The following is a 14,532-nucleotide window of genomic DNA, read 5'->3' on the forward strand; positions in this document are numbered from 1 at the left end:
TTCCCGTAGTCTTGTTATGAATTCCCGTAGTCGTTCTTATGTGTTGCCACAATTATTTCTTATGTATTCACACAGTCACTCTTATGTGTTCTCACAGTCACTCTTATGTGTTCCCACAGTCACTCTTATTCAGTCACTCTTATGTGTTCCCACAGTCACTCTTATGTGTTCCCACAGTCATTCTTATGTGTTCCCACAGGCACTCTTATGTGTTCTCACAGTCATTCTTATGTGTTCCCACAGTCACTCTTATTCAGTCACTCTTATGTGTTCCCACAGTCACTCTTATGTGTTCCCACAGTCATTCTTATGTGTTCCCACAGGCACTCTTATGTGTTCTCACAGTCATTCTTATGTGTTCCCACAGGCACTCTTATGTGTTCTCACAGTCACTCATGATGAATTCCCATAGTCTTTCTTCTGTGTTGCCACAGTCACTCATGATGAATTCCCATAGTCTTTCTTCTGTGTTGCCACAATCATTTCTTATGTATTCCCACAGTCATCCTGATGTGTTCATACCAATTCCTTAGCAGAATTTCCTGTGCAACAAGTGGGCTGCTTGAATTAAATTTAACCATGTCATCTTAAAGCCTATGCATTTACCACAGAGTACATTTTCCCACTGCGATAATTTCAATGTTTTACTGCTGATTTTCGTGGCTTAAGAGGTACTTGACAGACAAAATTGTTTTCTCTTGAATTCTTAAGTTTCTTTGCAAGAAACATGTTAAAACTTTCGGTCACTCTTATAAACTCCCATAGTCATACTTATATGTCCCCACAGTCTTTCTTATATGTGTTCTTACAACAGATTGTGAATTCCCATAGTCAATCTAACGTGTTCCCACAGTCATTCTTATGTGTTCCCATAGTCACTCTTTTGTATTGCCACAGTCATTCTTCAAACTAGGATTGAAATTTATTAAACTAAACTTTAAGACATCCTGATATTTTTTCACCAAATGAATCCTAATGACAGAGTGAGTCACTGCAGGTAAATTATAATTCCATATCCTTGTCAACTTCTTATTGCCTAGACACTTTTTCATGTTAGTTTTAATCTTTTGTGAAAAGTAAATTGGAAAATTTAAACAGTTTGAAATTAACTTTGATTTGTAATGATACTTGACTACTGTATGTCAAACAAAACTACATTGTTTTACTTAAGTTCGTATCTTACCAGTTTCAATATGCACTTTCCCAACATATATGTACTTATCCAGCATATCCAAAACGCAACATATGCAGTCAACATGATGCACTTTCCTAACATATGCAGTCAACAAAATGTATGCAGTCAACAAAATGCACTTTCCCAACATATGCAGTCAACAAAATGCACTCTCCCAACATATGCAGTCAACAAAATGTACTTTCTTGACATATGCAGTCAACAAAATGCACTTTCCCAACATATGCAGTCAACATAATGCACTTTCCCAACATATGCAGTCAACAAAATGTATGCAGTCAACAAAATGCACTTTCCCAACATATGCATTCAACAAAATGCACTCTCCCAACATATGCAGTCAACAAAATGCACTTTCCCAACATATGCAGTCAACAAAATGCACTTTCTTGACATATGCAGTCAACAAAATGTACTTTCCCAACATACGCAGTCAACGTTATGCACTTTCCCAACATGCATTCAACAAAATGCACTTTCCCAACATATGCAGTCAACGTTATGCACTTTCCCAACATATGCAGTCAACGTAATGCACTTTCTCAACATATGCAGTCAACAAAATGCACTTTCCCAATGTAAACTCCACCAGAAGCTGCTTCAAGAATAATATCTTTATGACTATAATAAATGTCAATAAAAGTAAACTTTTCCTCAAACATTTTATTCATTGTATTAGTTCCAGAATAAACATTAACACATGGCATGCATATAACATCAATAGCCTGATGTCACCAGCAGAGAGAGAATGGTTGGTCTGACATTTGACCCCGGGTCACTGCTGTCTGTTCAGAGAGAGAATGGTTGGTTTGACATTTGACCCCGGGTCACTGCTGTCTGTTCAGAGAGAGAATGGTTGGTTTGACATTTGACCCCGGGTCACTGCTGCCTGTTCAGCGCCATACTCTTTTGCCAAGTCATGTTATTTTGTTTGCATTAGAGAGATCGATTTTGAGACCTCTCTTAAACTCTTTACATCTTCTTGTCCCACATTTCTCTTTTCCTTTCCATCCCACATTTCTCTCTAATTGTCGAATAATTCATCCTCTTCCATACATCTCCGTACATTAAGTGCCAGCTCAAGTCATTAAGTGTTATAGCTATGTAGTTTTCTGGTTGCTCAGTATCCAAAGAAAAAATATCCCTGCAGGTAATCCATGAGGCTTCTATACAGGTTAAGTTGACAGGAGGCATCTATGCCATTATGGATTTTGGGGCGACCATTAACACTACACCAAAGAGGGAGAAGAAGAAGAAGTAGTGTAATTAATGCACGCTACCATGTAAGCAAGTAGTAAAGTGCCTGAAGAGACAAGCTGAAGTGTAATGTCAATAAAATCGGATAAATCCAGCAGATTAAAAACTTGCATTTGCTGTTATCGGAATCTGGATAAAAGAGGAGTTTTCCTCGTCACTTTCTTCGTTCTCCTTTATAATTCCGTCTCAAGTGTTTAAGTGCAGTAACTGATTTACGCCTTCTCTAAAGGAAAAAGTACAAAGGGTGACGAAGTTCCCAAACAGTTCGTGTTCATAAACTGATAAAATGATTCTCAAAGCATCTCTTTTAATTGAGGAAAAGAATGGCTAGCTTAAAAGACACTTAATTGGCTTAAAGCTTACAAACCTACCGTCTTTTTTATTGGAGAGGATTTAAATTTGGAAATATTATATTAACCAACGAAAGATTATTAATTTAAATTCTGTAATGAAGTTCTCCGTACATAACTGATATTTGTCAAGTACCTTATAATGAATCTATCTAATTTCCACTTTGTCCCAATACCTGTTTATTTAAGTGTCGTCAATGTGAACTGCCAATCTGCAAAACTTTCTACAAAATATTTCCTCTCCGGTTTGTTCGTTCAAAGAAACGTTTATCCATATATATCTAACTGCCTGCTCAACAGCTTTACAGCATGGCAGCTGTTTATCCAGTTTTGCGCCCTCAAGTCTTATGTCAAGGTCCAGTAGTACTTGACATTGAATGCACGCTCTCCCAATTCGCTGGCGAGTTCTCTAACCGGTTCACACACTCAATGAAAATTTCAAGGTCTGATTGCTTGAAGCCATGAACTCTTAAAGCCCAAAGAGGAATACAAAAAAGAAGTTTAAAGCTGGCCTTAACAAAAGTAGAGTACAGTGAGTAACAATTTGTTTGTTTCGTGCTCACTTCGAATGTTAATTAATTAATTAATGTTACCTTAATTACATATTTGACTATACGTATCCCACTTGCATGTGGGTACATGCTTGTGCATCTGGTATAAATCATTGCAGTTTGTTCACAACTCACATGTATCCATTCAGCCCATTAATGCTGAGGGTCTAATTAACTTCTTCCTGTGATAAATTGGGAGTGATAGACGTAGTTAAAACTGGTCCATAATTACTGTGAAAGATCCCTTCTGGGCTCGTCTTTATTAAAAAATGTTTCAGCAATTCCAATAAAAACATTACAAAAAATTAATATTAATAATAAAAAAAATTGCTATAAATACCTACATACGCCAATTTTTGGTTCAGTCTACCCTGTCACGATAAGGTCAAAATGCCCTCCCCTTGGAAATTAACCCTCCGGAAAACTAAATTAAACAGATAAGTACGGCTAACTTTGCCAAGGTCAAAGTACGTCCTAGTTTTCTTAGTGACCATTTTATACTTTAGCTCCTTGAGAGCTAACGACCCCATTTTTGTTCAGAGAGTACTGACTGTCCCTATGAATTGGTTTAATGATTCCATTTGATTTCAAAATTCACCTTCACACACCCCTAGGCACTTTTGCTCACTTAGTAAGATATAGCTTTGGAAGGCAAGCACAAAAACAGGACCAAAACAAATACCGACAAATTATGTTGATTATATATATGAAATGAACAGCTAAAAAACCATCGCCAACTATGCATTACTTCAGGAAAAAAACCACTCAGTTTGGGACAATATTTTCTATACTGTACATTCATGTCCTGCTTCAAAGCACTTGTACTGACAGTATGAGCAGTATGAACATCATGTTTCTATCAAATAAATTAGGTTAGGTACCAGTGCTGTTTAGATATGGGAGGACAGTTTAGAGAGGTATTAGCCTTAGAAACTGTCCCAACTAGTAGGTAGCAGTTACCGTTTTCTTTGGTAGTAGGATTCATTTCACAAATTTGTAGAAAGTCATAGTCTAGCATACTTTGCATATAAGACTCTGGTCTGGCTATGGACCTAATGGAAGACTTTGCACAGGTCCGTTATACTCAAGAAACTTGAGGGAGCGAACTTGCTTAAATGTGGAGTGTATAATGCTTATAATGCATGGCAACAAGCTATGTTTTGCAATAAATGAGCTAATAATGGAATTGGGGAGAAAAAAACCCCGGATAGAACTCGACCCCAAAATGAATGTGACATATCATAATTGCATTTAGTAATTCATAGCACTACAACATTACTAATTCTGATCAGGCATCGATGCAGAAATTTTAAGGACTATATTTCAGTGAGAGTTCAGTTTCTTTCACGAGATGATTTGAATGTTGTACTTCAGTCATGTCACTAAGTATCATGTTTACAAATGACACGCAGGTTTAATTAGGCTGGATGACCATATTTGGGAATATTGATGCATTGAGATCAGGTTCAATAAACATCCATGTTCAAAACGCATGAATGTTAGACTATAACATTTTTTGTATGATGATAATGTTACTAAGAGCATCCAGGTATTGGATTTCCAAACTGGGTCATGACTAGCGTTGTTGCAATGTTTATAAATCAGTGAGCGATATATCGACATGAGTTTATTGCCATATGCCAGCCCACATGATAACGCAATATTTTTAACTGATGTTTACAAACATAAAACGAGACATTTTTAAAACGCTTTATGAATGAAGAACATTTTGCTGGCAATAATATTGTTTTTATCTTGCTGGCAATAATATTGTTTTTATCTTGCTGGCATTGTGATTGAAATAATTTCCTTTGCACTGGGTTTATGATGTTTAAAGTGAAATGGTTGCTTCTACGATTTCCTATAATGTTTATTGTAAACCTGGCTTGACAAGTATAAACCGAGGTCATTTAAAAAATTGTCTTATTGTAACTGATACTTAAGGTTTGGGGTTTTTGCAAATGTGTGTGTCCAGGTAGCTGTGGTTTGTCTGCTATATTGTGATATCCTTAGTGTTTGGGAGAACAAAAGTGACGATGAACTAAATACGAACACAGTCCTAGTCACTACTATAAGAGAAATAAATTGTAATTAGTCCAAAATCAAATATACAGATGTATATAAAACTGGTTGTTATGTTGTCTCAGAAGCTGCTATTATTTTACAGTAGGTGATTTTGTCATAATTTCTTGCATTTGTGTTTATGAATTATATATGATTTTGTATAAGGGCATATGAGGTAACTGAATACGTAATCCGTAATCCATCACTCAAGTGTACGAAACAATTGCACTTAAAATGAGCCAGGTATCACTGCAGTATACATTCAATGTTGTGGAAACCAAAAGGGGTTTTTTAATTTTTTAATTTAATTTTTTCTAAACAGTTTGGAAAACCAAGAATTATCAATATGTCAGATTGCTGCTTTCACAAAGATCACCTCGTTTATTTATGAAGGCTTTCTAAGTACATGCAAATGTTACATGGCTACGTATTCTTGAAGAATAATGTAAAGATATGACCCAGCTTGGTATGCAGCTTTAATTAAAGACCATTTAACAACAGTATTCTTAAACTATCACAAACAATGGGAAATACGTAACACCAGTTACTTATTCTGTGTTTATTTGAGATTATATTATCTTCTTTAAGATATATCAGACATCTGCGACATAAGAAAGGAATGGTATACATGCATGGTGTATGAACTGTTTGAATTTTACTACTGACATTGTATTGATCTCCAAGCCAGTAACCTTTTTGTATCAAACCACTTGTGTCAAAACACGAATAAATTGTCATATGCCATAGATCTATTAGTGGGAAGAGCCCTGTTGTTTGTATGAAAGCTAAATAATAACTTGTTGTTTTGGTTTCGTTGACAAAAGAGACCTTTGTCATTGTGACAAAGTGTATGTTGTACCTGTGTGTGCTTATATGTGTGCATGTACTTGCATCTGCGTGCATTTCTCTCAATTAATATTTAGCCTAATATGTCAAGCAACATCCCAACCGGTTTCCATTTTATCAGTTGTGTAATAATGCCAGATGGTGTCGTAGGAAGTTTTGAGGGTTCTGAACGGGAAGTTTTTTGTAGAAAGCTCACAGGACAGTGGCAAGGAATTATTAGTTGGAGGAGCGCGGGCCATCTCAGGTTGGGCACATAACTAGTGTCTTGTAACTTATGAAGTGTTCTTAAACATTGTGGCTAAGACAGTTTGGGGGGGGGAGTTGGCAGTGGGGGGGGGGAGAGTTGGCAGTGGGGGGGGGAGAGTTGGCAGTGGGGGGGCAGGGGTGGGGAAGAGGAACACAGTAGTCTACAGCATGTTCTCCGTCTGGCATATTTTGATTACACATCTCTTTCCGGTAATTATTACACAATATCAAAGTTTCTGCCATAAATTAAAAACAGTGGTTGCATGTTGGTAATTATGTTCTTATATTAACAAGAGAGTTAAAAGTTATCCTGAAAAGAAAGCTACCAGAGTCCATTAATTTGTAGGTCCATCCAGTTTGCATAAGTTAGGTTTCTTAGAATTATAATTAAATTTTCAGTTCCTAAGATTCTGCACCCAGTTTAATACAAATTTAAGAAATGTCCCTTCAAAAGTTCCATTAGCCTTCTTCAAACTTCAACGCATTAATGATTGACACGTCGCATGTCAAATGACACGAGAAGCAATTTAAACAGAGAGTGTTCATTTCACGAACAGGATGATCAAGCAATTGATAGTTGTCATGTTTGGCCTTCCATGCTTCTAAATGGGAAATGTTGAGAAAAGTAATTTTAAAAATGGGCTGTTAACATAATTCCTCTCCAATGTACGAGCTTAAACCAGTTTCAGCGATAGGTCTACGGTCGTAAAACTGTGCCCTCTGTGAAAAGTCACTGTCGATATGACAAAGATCTGATGAATCAAAGGATATCAAACTGTAAATATGTGAAATGAAACGAACTAAAATTTCTTAGAACTGAGATCTCTCTGTTAAAGATGGAACTTCTAATGTCCTGCTTTGTTTATTTGTTCTTGCCCTTTTGTAAGTTTTTAGTATATTTGTATATGTATAATACTGTTTTTTTGCCAGCATTCAGTATACTCTTTGTGGGGTTTTATAAAGTTTATCTTATCTTATCTTAATACTGTAATATAGGATGTAACATTCAGAATTAAGAGGTTTGAAGGGTAATTGTAAATTCCTTTGTTAATTTCTGCGTGATCCTTTATGCTTGACTACAAAAACATGTTTTAGTTTCGTAACTTTCAGTCGAAGCGATATCCGGGTGGCAGACATCGTAACACTTGAATTTCTTTACACTGTTATAGTCATAGAAAATAAGTCTCTCAATAGCATGTTGCTATTAACTGTACCAAAGAGGTGATTTGTTAAAGTTAACTTAGTTGCCTTAGGAATGTATTAAACACAGTGAGTGAGTGTCGGTGACACATTCGGCAATGCTCCCTCAAGAGCTCAACTGTGTTAATGGGGTTGTCTGTTATTCTGCATATCGTAAACTTCTCCATTACTAGTTCCTTAAAGAAAAAGACCCCGGTAAAACAGTCAAAATTTGGGTGTCACATGATCAATCTTTTCTTTGTTGATCTCAGGATGTTCATCCAGTCATTATAAGGTATGGCTCTGCACTGCTCTGTAAGCAAAGGTTGGGTGGTTTACTACATAGCAAATATGTTACTGTGTGTTATACTATAAGTACATTAATCAATGAACTCACAACTATCCATAGATCGAGCCACAACTATCCATGGATCTAGCCACAACTATCCATGGATCTAGCCACAACTGTCCATGGATGGATCTAGCCACAACTATCCATGGATCTAGCAACAACTATCCATGGATGGACCTAGCCACAACTATCCATGGATGGATCTAGCCACAACTCCATGGATCTAGCCACAACTATCCATGGATCTAGCAATAGCCATCCATGGATCTAGCCATAACTATCCATGGATCTAGCCATAACTGTCAATGGATCTAGCAACAACTATCCATGGATCTAGCAACAACTATCCATGGATCTAGTCATAACTGTCCATGGATCTAGAGTTGAAATGGGCAAACTTTGATCTCCCTAGACTAGGAAGATTATAATTTATAATTAATTTGATTATAATTATAATAAAATGATAATTAATCTGCTAGAGCATGCTCAGCAGTTGCTACAGTCAATGTTTCTGTTTGAGTGAAATAAGATTCACAACATTTACCAATAGGGAATTTATGAAATATGAAACATGTATAGAACATTTTCTTAGCTCTCAATGCATGAAGACTGACCTGATCTTTTCATCAAAATACAAGTAAAATAATACTTTTTTTCATCATGCTTGGGTGGATAAATGTTTTCATTATATTAGATGCAGCAAGCCTAAATGGCAATTTTTATGAAATTCTAAACATGTTTATAATAATATTATTCATTCTGATGTTGCACAGATTCATAAATTGCCAATAAAAAAAGAAATTGCAATGAAACAGAGATACTTCTTATATTTACTACCAATCTACACAGACATTTGTACTACAAAATTTTGACATGATTATTGCTGTTCTGGCATTGGACAATTGATCCCTTCAAAATTTTGTTCAAACTGAAACCTGCAGCCGATTGGACAGTGTTAAAAAATGCACATTTGTCACTCATGTGTGCTTGAAACTGAAAGCTGTTTGAACCACTCATCTTGCTTGGAGATGTTAATAAAACTATGTTTGAAAATGAGATGAAGAATGGCAAAACATTTTAGTTGATTTGATATATTAAAAGTTTGTTTTTAAAAGATGGAAAATTAACTTTTATGATTCATCTTTTTCTTGAGCAGTAGCTTTAGCATGTCTTAACATTCACCTTTAAATTTCAAAGAGTGAAAATTCAATCTGATAGAGTTGCACAAGAGGATCACTCTTTTGAGGAATGTCGTTCTTACCAGAGGGGTGGGTGGTGGGTGTCAGGTTAAAAAAAACAAAAAACAAAACTCTATTATAAGAGGATACTTTTGCATTTAATTTGGGGCTAAGATTTGTAGGATTTTATTCTTAGGAAATTGTAAAATTCACTTCTCAAAGTGTGACCATTCTGAATATGGAATTGAGAGTAATGTTTGGTGTAGTGAGTTATAGCATTAACTCAATTGACTGGCAATACAAAAAATGGATAAGACCCCCAAAAATTGTTAAAAAAACAAATGATAAAAAATATAACAAGAGGGGAACAATGAAAAAAATATGGAATGGAACCGAAAGATAAAACAATAGAAGGAGAAAAAACAAAACAACAACAACAACAGCTACAGCAAAAATATCTTACTTTGTAAACTTTCAGGACATTTATAAATAAATTTTAACCTGAATGTACAGGAATCTAACCCATGCATAGGCCTTCGTATTCCATAAGGATAGTTAACATTTCATTGGATGTTAGTGGAACTATTTCTATTTATACAATCTATACAAATTCAGTACCCTTCCCCTGTGCAATGGCATGTAAAATACGTTGATTCTTGTCCAATTGTGACATGAAAATTATGTCCCTCCCTCCCTCCCTCCCTCCCTCCCTCCCTCCCTCCCTCCCTCCCTCCCTCCCTCCCTCCCTCCCTCCCTCCCTCCCTCCCTCCCTCCCTCCCTCCCTCCCTCCCTCCCTCCCTCCCTCCCTCCCTCCCTCCCTCCCTCCCTCCCTCCCTCCCTCCCTCCCTCCCTCCCTCCCTCCCTCCCTCCCTCCCTCCCTCCCTCCCTCCCTCCCTCCCTCCCTCCCTCCCTCCCTCCCTCCCTCCCTCCCTCCCTCCCTCCCTCCCTCCCTCCCTCCCTCCCTCCCTCCCTCCCTCCCTCCCTCCCTCCCTCCCTCCCTCCCTCCCTCCCTCCCTCCCTCCCTCCCTCCCTCCCTCCCTCCCTCCCTCCCTCCCTCCCTCCCTCCCTCCCGCCCCTCCCTACCCCCATCACTTTACTCTCCTTTATCCCTCTCTTATCCCTCAAGTCATCCACCTATCCTGATCTCATCCATCTTGTCTGATTCCATCCCATTCCCATCCATTCCCTTCCATACAACCCATTCACATCCAACCCCTTCCATACAACCACTTCCCATCCATCCCCTTCCCATCCAACCCCTTCTATACAACCCATTCCCACCCAACCCCTTCCATACAACCCATTCCCACCCAACCCCTTCCATACAACCCATTCCCATCCAACACATTCCATACAACCCCTTCCATACAACCCATTCCCATCCAACCCATTCGATACAGCCCCTTCCCATCCATCCCCTTCCCATCCATTCCCTTCCCTTCCCATCCAACTCATTCCCACCCAATCCCTTCCATCCAACCCCTTCCATACAACCCCTTCCATACAACCCCTTCCCATCAAACCCCTCCCACCCAACCCCTTCCCATCCAAATCCTTCCATACAACCTACTCCCATCCAACCCCTTCCCATCCAACCCCTTCCCATCCAAACCCTCCTATCCAACCCCTCCCATCCAACCCCCTCCCCTTTCCTGTTAGACTGCCTACCAAATAAGTGATTTAAATCATGATGCTGTGCACATCGTACATATTATGTTATCTACTTCTTGTACCAGTGTACAGACGATACTGTCTATTAATTATGCATAAATCGCGCATTCATCGAGAACACACGTCTGTCAAAGTGTTATGTTTCGATGCTTCTTAAAAATTTCAGAGTGAAAGTATAACTAATTGATATAAAATGAAAGTTGATTAGTAAATGAATAACCATGCAGCTATATTACTTTCAAGTGATGTTGTATTATGACATAGTTACACTGAACCCTATGGACAATTAAGGGCATATTAAAGCATAGATGCATAAAGCATATTCAAGTACTACGGACAACTAGCCAAATTTGCCTCATATTCAGTACTGTATTTGTTGTGTGTGATAATCTTGTTCAAAATCTGTTGAAAGTTTTCCAAAGTTCTTTTCGCTCCCAAGATATGCACATTGAAACTTTTGATGAATCTGGGAAACTCTTTAAATTTTGCAAACTATGATGTGGAGTGTTGCGCTCAAAGAATACTTTTGAATATTAATATAATATTTAAAAAAAAATGCCTTAGGCCCCACAAACCTGTGTTCAGTGTCCTTGGGAATAAGGGATGACATAACAGAAAATTAGGCAGTAACTCCCTGTATATACATCATCAGTGTGCATAATTAGGTAATGTTTATTCATAAATGAAACTAGAATTGAAAAAGAGACTTGTAAAATGGTTAATCTTTGATGGATTTTGATGGGAATTGCAGCTATTTTCATGATTTCTAATGGCAAATAAGAGTGATTAGGACAATGTTGTTCATAGGTGTCTGTAGAACCTTAAGGTCATATGTTGGTTTATTGTTTCCATTTTCTTTTCATTTTTGCAAACATAGGTACCCGCAAAATTCACAGCAATCTCTCAGAAATATTTGCAAAAATCAGTGCTGTCAGTCCAACAGCTGGTGGTCTTAGCTTAAGAAACCTACAATTAAGATTATGTTGGCATCTTTTTCTTTTGTTGTTGTTTTTTTTTGTTGGGGGGAGGGGAACGGGGGTCGGAGGTCGTGGGGAAGGGACTATGTGAACAAAATTTGCACGACATGGAATATATATTTGATTGTTATATCTTAAGTGGGACTTTGCTCTAATAGTGAAAGAAACAAGTGTCAAAATCATTGCCTCATTTATTGTGTAACATGTAAACTGAAACATATTCCAGCAGTTTCCCTGTTTGGTTCATATAGACTACATACGGGACATTGTACCTCTTTTAATTGAAGATAATGGTAACACTGATGTAAATTTAATGCCTGCATATCTAGGGCAAGAAAGGCTGGACTTGGCCACATGGCCCACATCATGGTAGACAGAGAAGGGAGAAAAAAGGGGGATTGGAAGGGTGACACCATGTCATCCAATAAGCCTAGGTTCCCAAACATGAATACATTAACTAACAGAGGCTGGTTGCTAGTATTGATGTAACGTACCTGGCATGATTTTAATGGTGCACTATTTTGTGTTATCCGTCACGTTCTTGACAGCTGTATACTGCCCTCATTCTGTCTGAATATTTAAAGCAGCATTTTGCGTTTGGTCGCCGTTTTCTACATTTTTGACATGTCCATCAAGTTTTTAACATATATCAATCACAAAACAGCAAACTAAGATATTAGCCAAGTTTTTCCCTGCCAACAATGTTATTTGGCGAGTAATTAAGGTTATTTGCAGATAATGAGAAAAGTGTCCACGACAAATTCCACATTTAAAATTAATCGCATACAGTTCCCCCAAACCCACTAGTTTGAATTCAACCAATCAGAGATGTAGGTTAGTTATGAGCCGTTGCTAAAAATAGATTCAAGACTTTGCGTTGGTACAACCAGGGAGTTGTTATGGAACTCCCTGGTACAACTGCCATATAGACTGTACACAAATCAAGCATGGTGTTGTATTATTGGTCAATGACGTTCTAGTGTTTAAATATTCATATTATGGGCGAGGTTTATTGGGATCCCTATGGAAAATATCTTGGAGAAAACAACTTGCAAATTTTTTTACTTTTATGCCACCATTTGAAGTAAGATTTAAATAGATAAGCTAGTTATATATCGTTATGGCATAGTGGAGTCAGTGAGGTTGAGAAAAATCATAGAAAAGACTGCAAAATGCTGCTTTAAGATGAATGCTAAATAATATTATGATGAATTTTGATGCTTGTATCAATTGACAAGTAACAAATACTTTATCAAAATATGAAAAACTTGCTCTAATGTTAATGGAATACATAAACAATACTTTGGGCTCACATATTTATATGTGAGATGTTTATAATTTGTAAATTCACAACATATGGTGCTTATAGTCCCATTTTCAGATACTACTTCTAACATCAAAATGAAAACAGAGATTTGATATTCAGTTGCTGATCCTGACATGGTGCCATAGAAATGAATATATATATTGCATCCGCCCAAAACTGTATTTATTCTTGCTTCATTTTTTACATGGTTTTTATTGGGGGGGGGGGGGGGAGTTTGCCTATATAGATGCCACATAGATTCAGCTTGCCTATCCTTTTACTGATTCATGCTTGAAAAAAACAAAATTAAATTCTAATTTCCATTCATGTCTGTGTTGATATACTCTATCCATGCATACACACGTCTATACAATGCATGTACACCATGCGATTATGTTCTTGAATTCAGCAGTATTTGCATATATATATATTAGTATTCCAACAAACATCCATAATCCTGTTAAACTAACACTTTTTAAACATCTGTTGGTGTATCTCCTGTCAGTTTGTTTGATTTAAAACAAGCAGAAATTAAAAACTTTTATAATTTTCAAAAAGTTTATTTTGGCAGTTTTTGTGTTTTTGTTTGCATTTCAACCACTAAATAACACGTTGATATAACTTGATTACTGGGCATGATGTATCGACTAGATAAATTGATGAACTGCTATATAAAATTTGATCAGCTGGAAATAGCTTTGATTTTAATTGATTGGTTTTGATAAACAGGCAGTTAAAATTCTAATGGATTGCAGCGAAATAACAGACATAAGATATATCGTTGAATATTTTGTTCAGTAAAAAGGGGTGATCAAGAAGTAATTACATTTTTTTATAGAATCAGTAACATTTTGCAATAACATCCACGTTTTGACTGCTTCCGTTCAAGGACATGGTAATTTCCCAATTTTGTTTTTCTAGTAAGATATACCATATATATTTTAGCACTTGCAGTTAGTAACGAGAAAAAGTGTATTTGTTATTTTAAAACATCTTAATTTTATTTTTATTGAAAAACTTGAGGAAATAAAGTAAGTCTGCTTTTGATATTTTGTTTTTACTTAGTTTACATTTAGAAAAGAAAAATGCCATATGCTGTATTTCTGCAAATTTCACTTTATATTTAGCTTGAGTTCTATCAATCAAATATGGAAGGTTTATTTTGCCTTTGATATTAAATTAATGTTACTGGTATATATATATAATGGATCTTGTCAGAATGTTTTGGTTGCTACCATATGGTCAATTGAAGTAACATTCTGCCCTTTTTCTTTTCCTATCTCATTTTGGATAACATCTTTTAAGTCTATTAAATTATTGTAGTTCATTTAAGCTTGACAAGTCAAGGTTTGTTTCTACT

Source organism: Apostichopus japonicus, chromosome 11 (genome assembly GCF_037975245.1).
Source record: "Apostichopus japonicus isolate 1M-3 chromosome 11, ASM3797524v1, whole genome shotgun sequence".
Lineage (NCBI taxonomy): Eukaryota > Metazoa > Echinodermata > Holothuroidea > Aspidochirotida > Stichopodidae > Apostichopus > Apostichopus japonicus.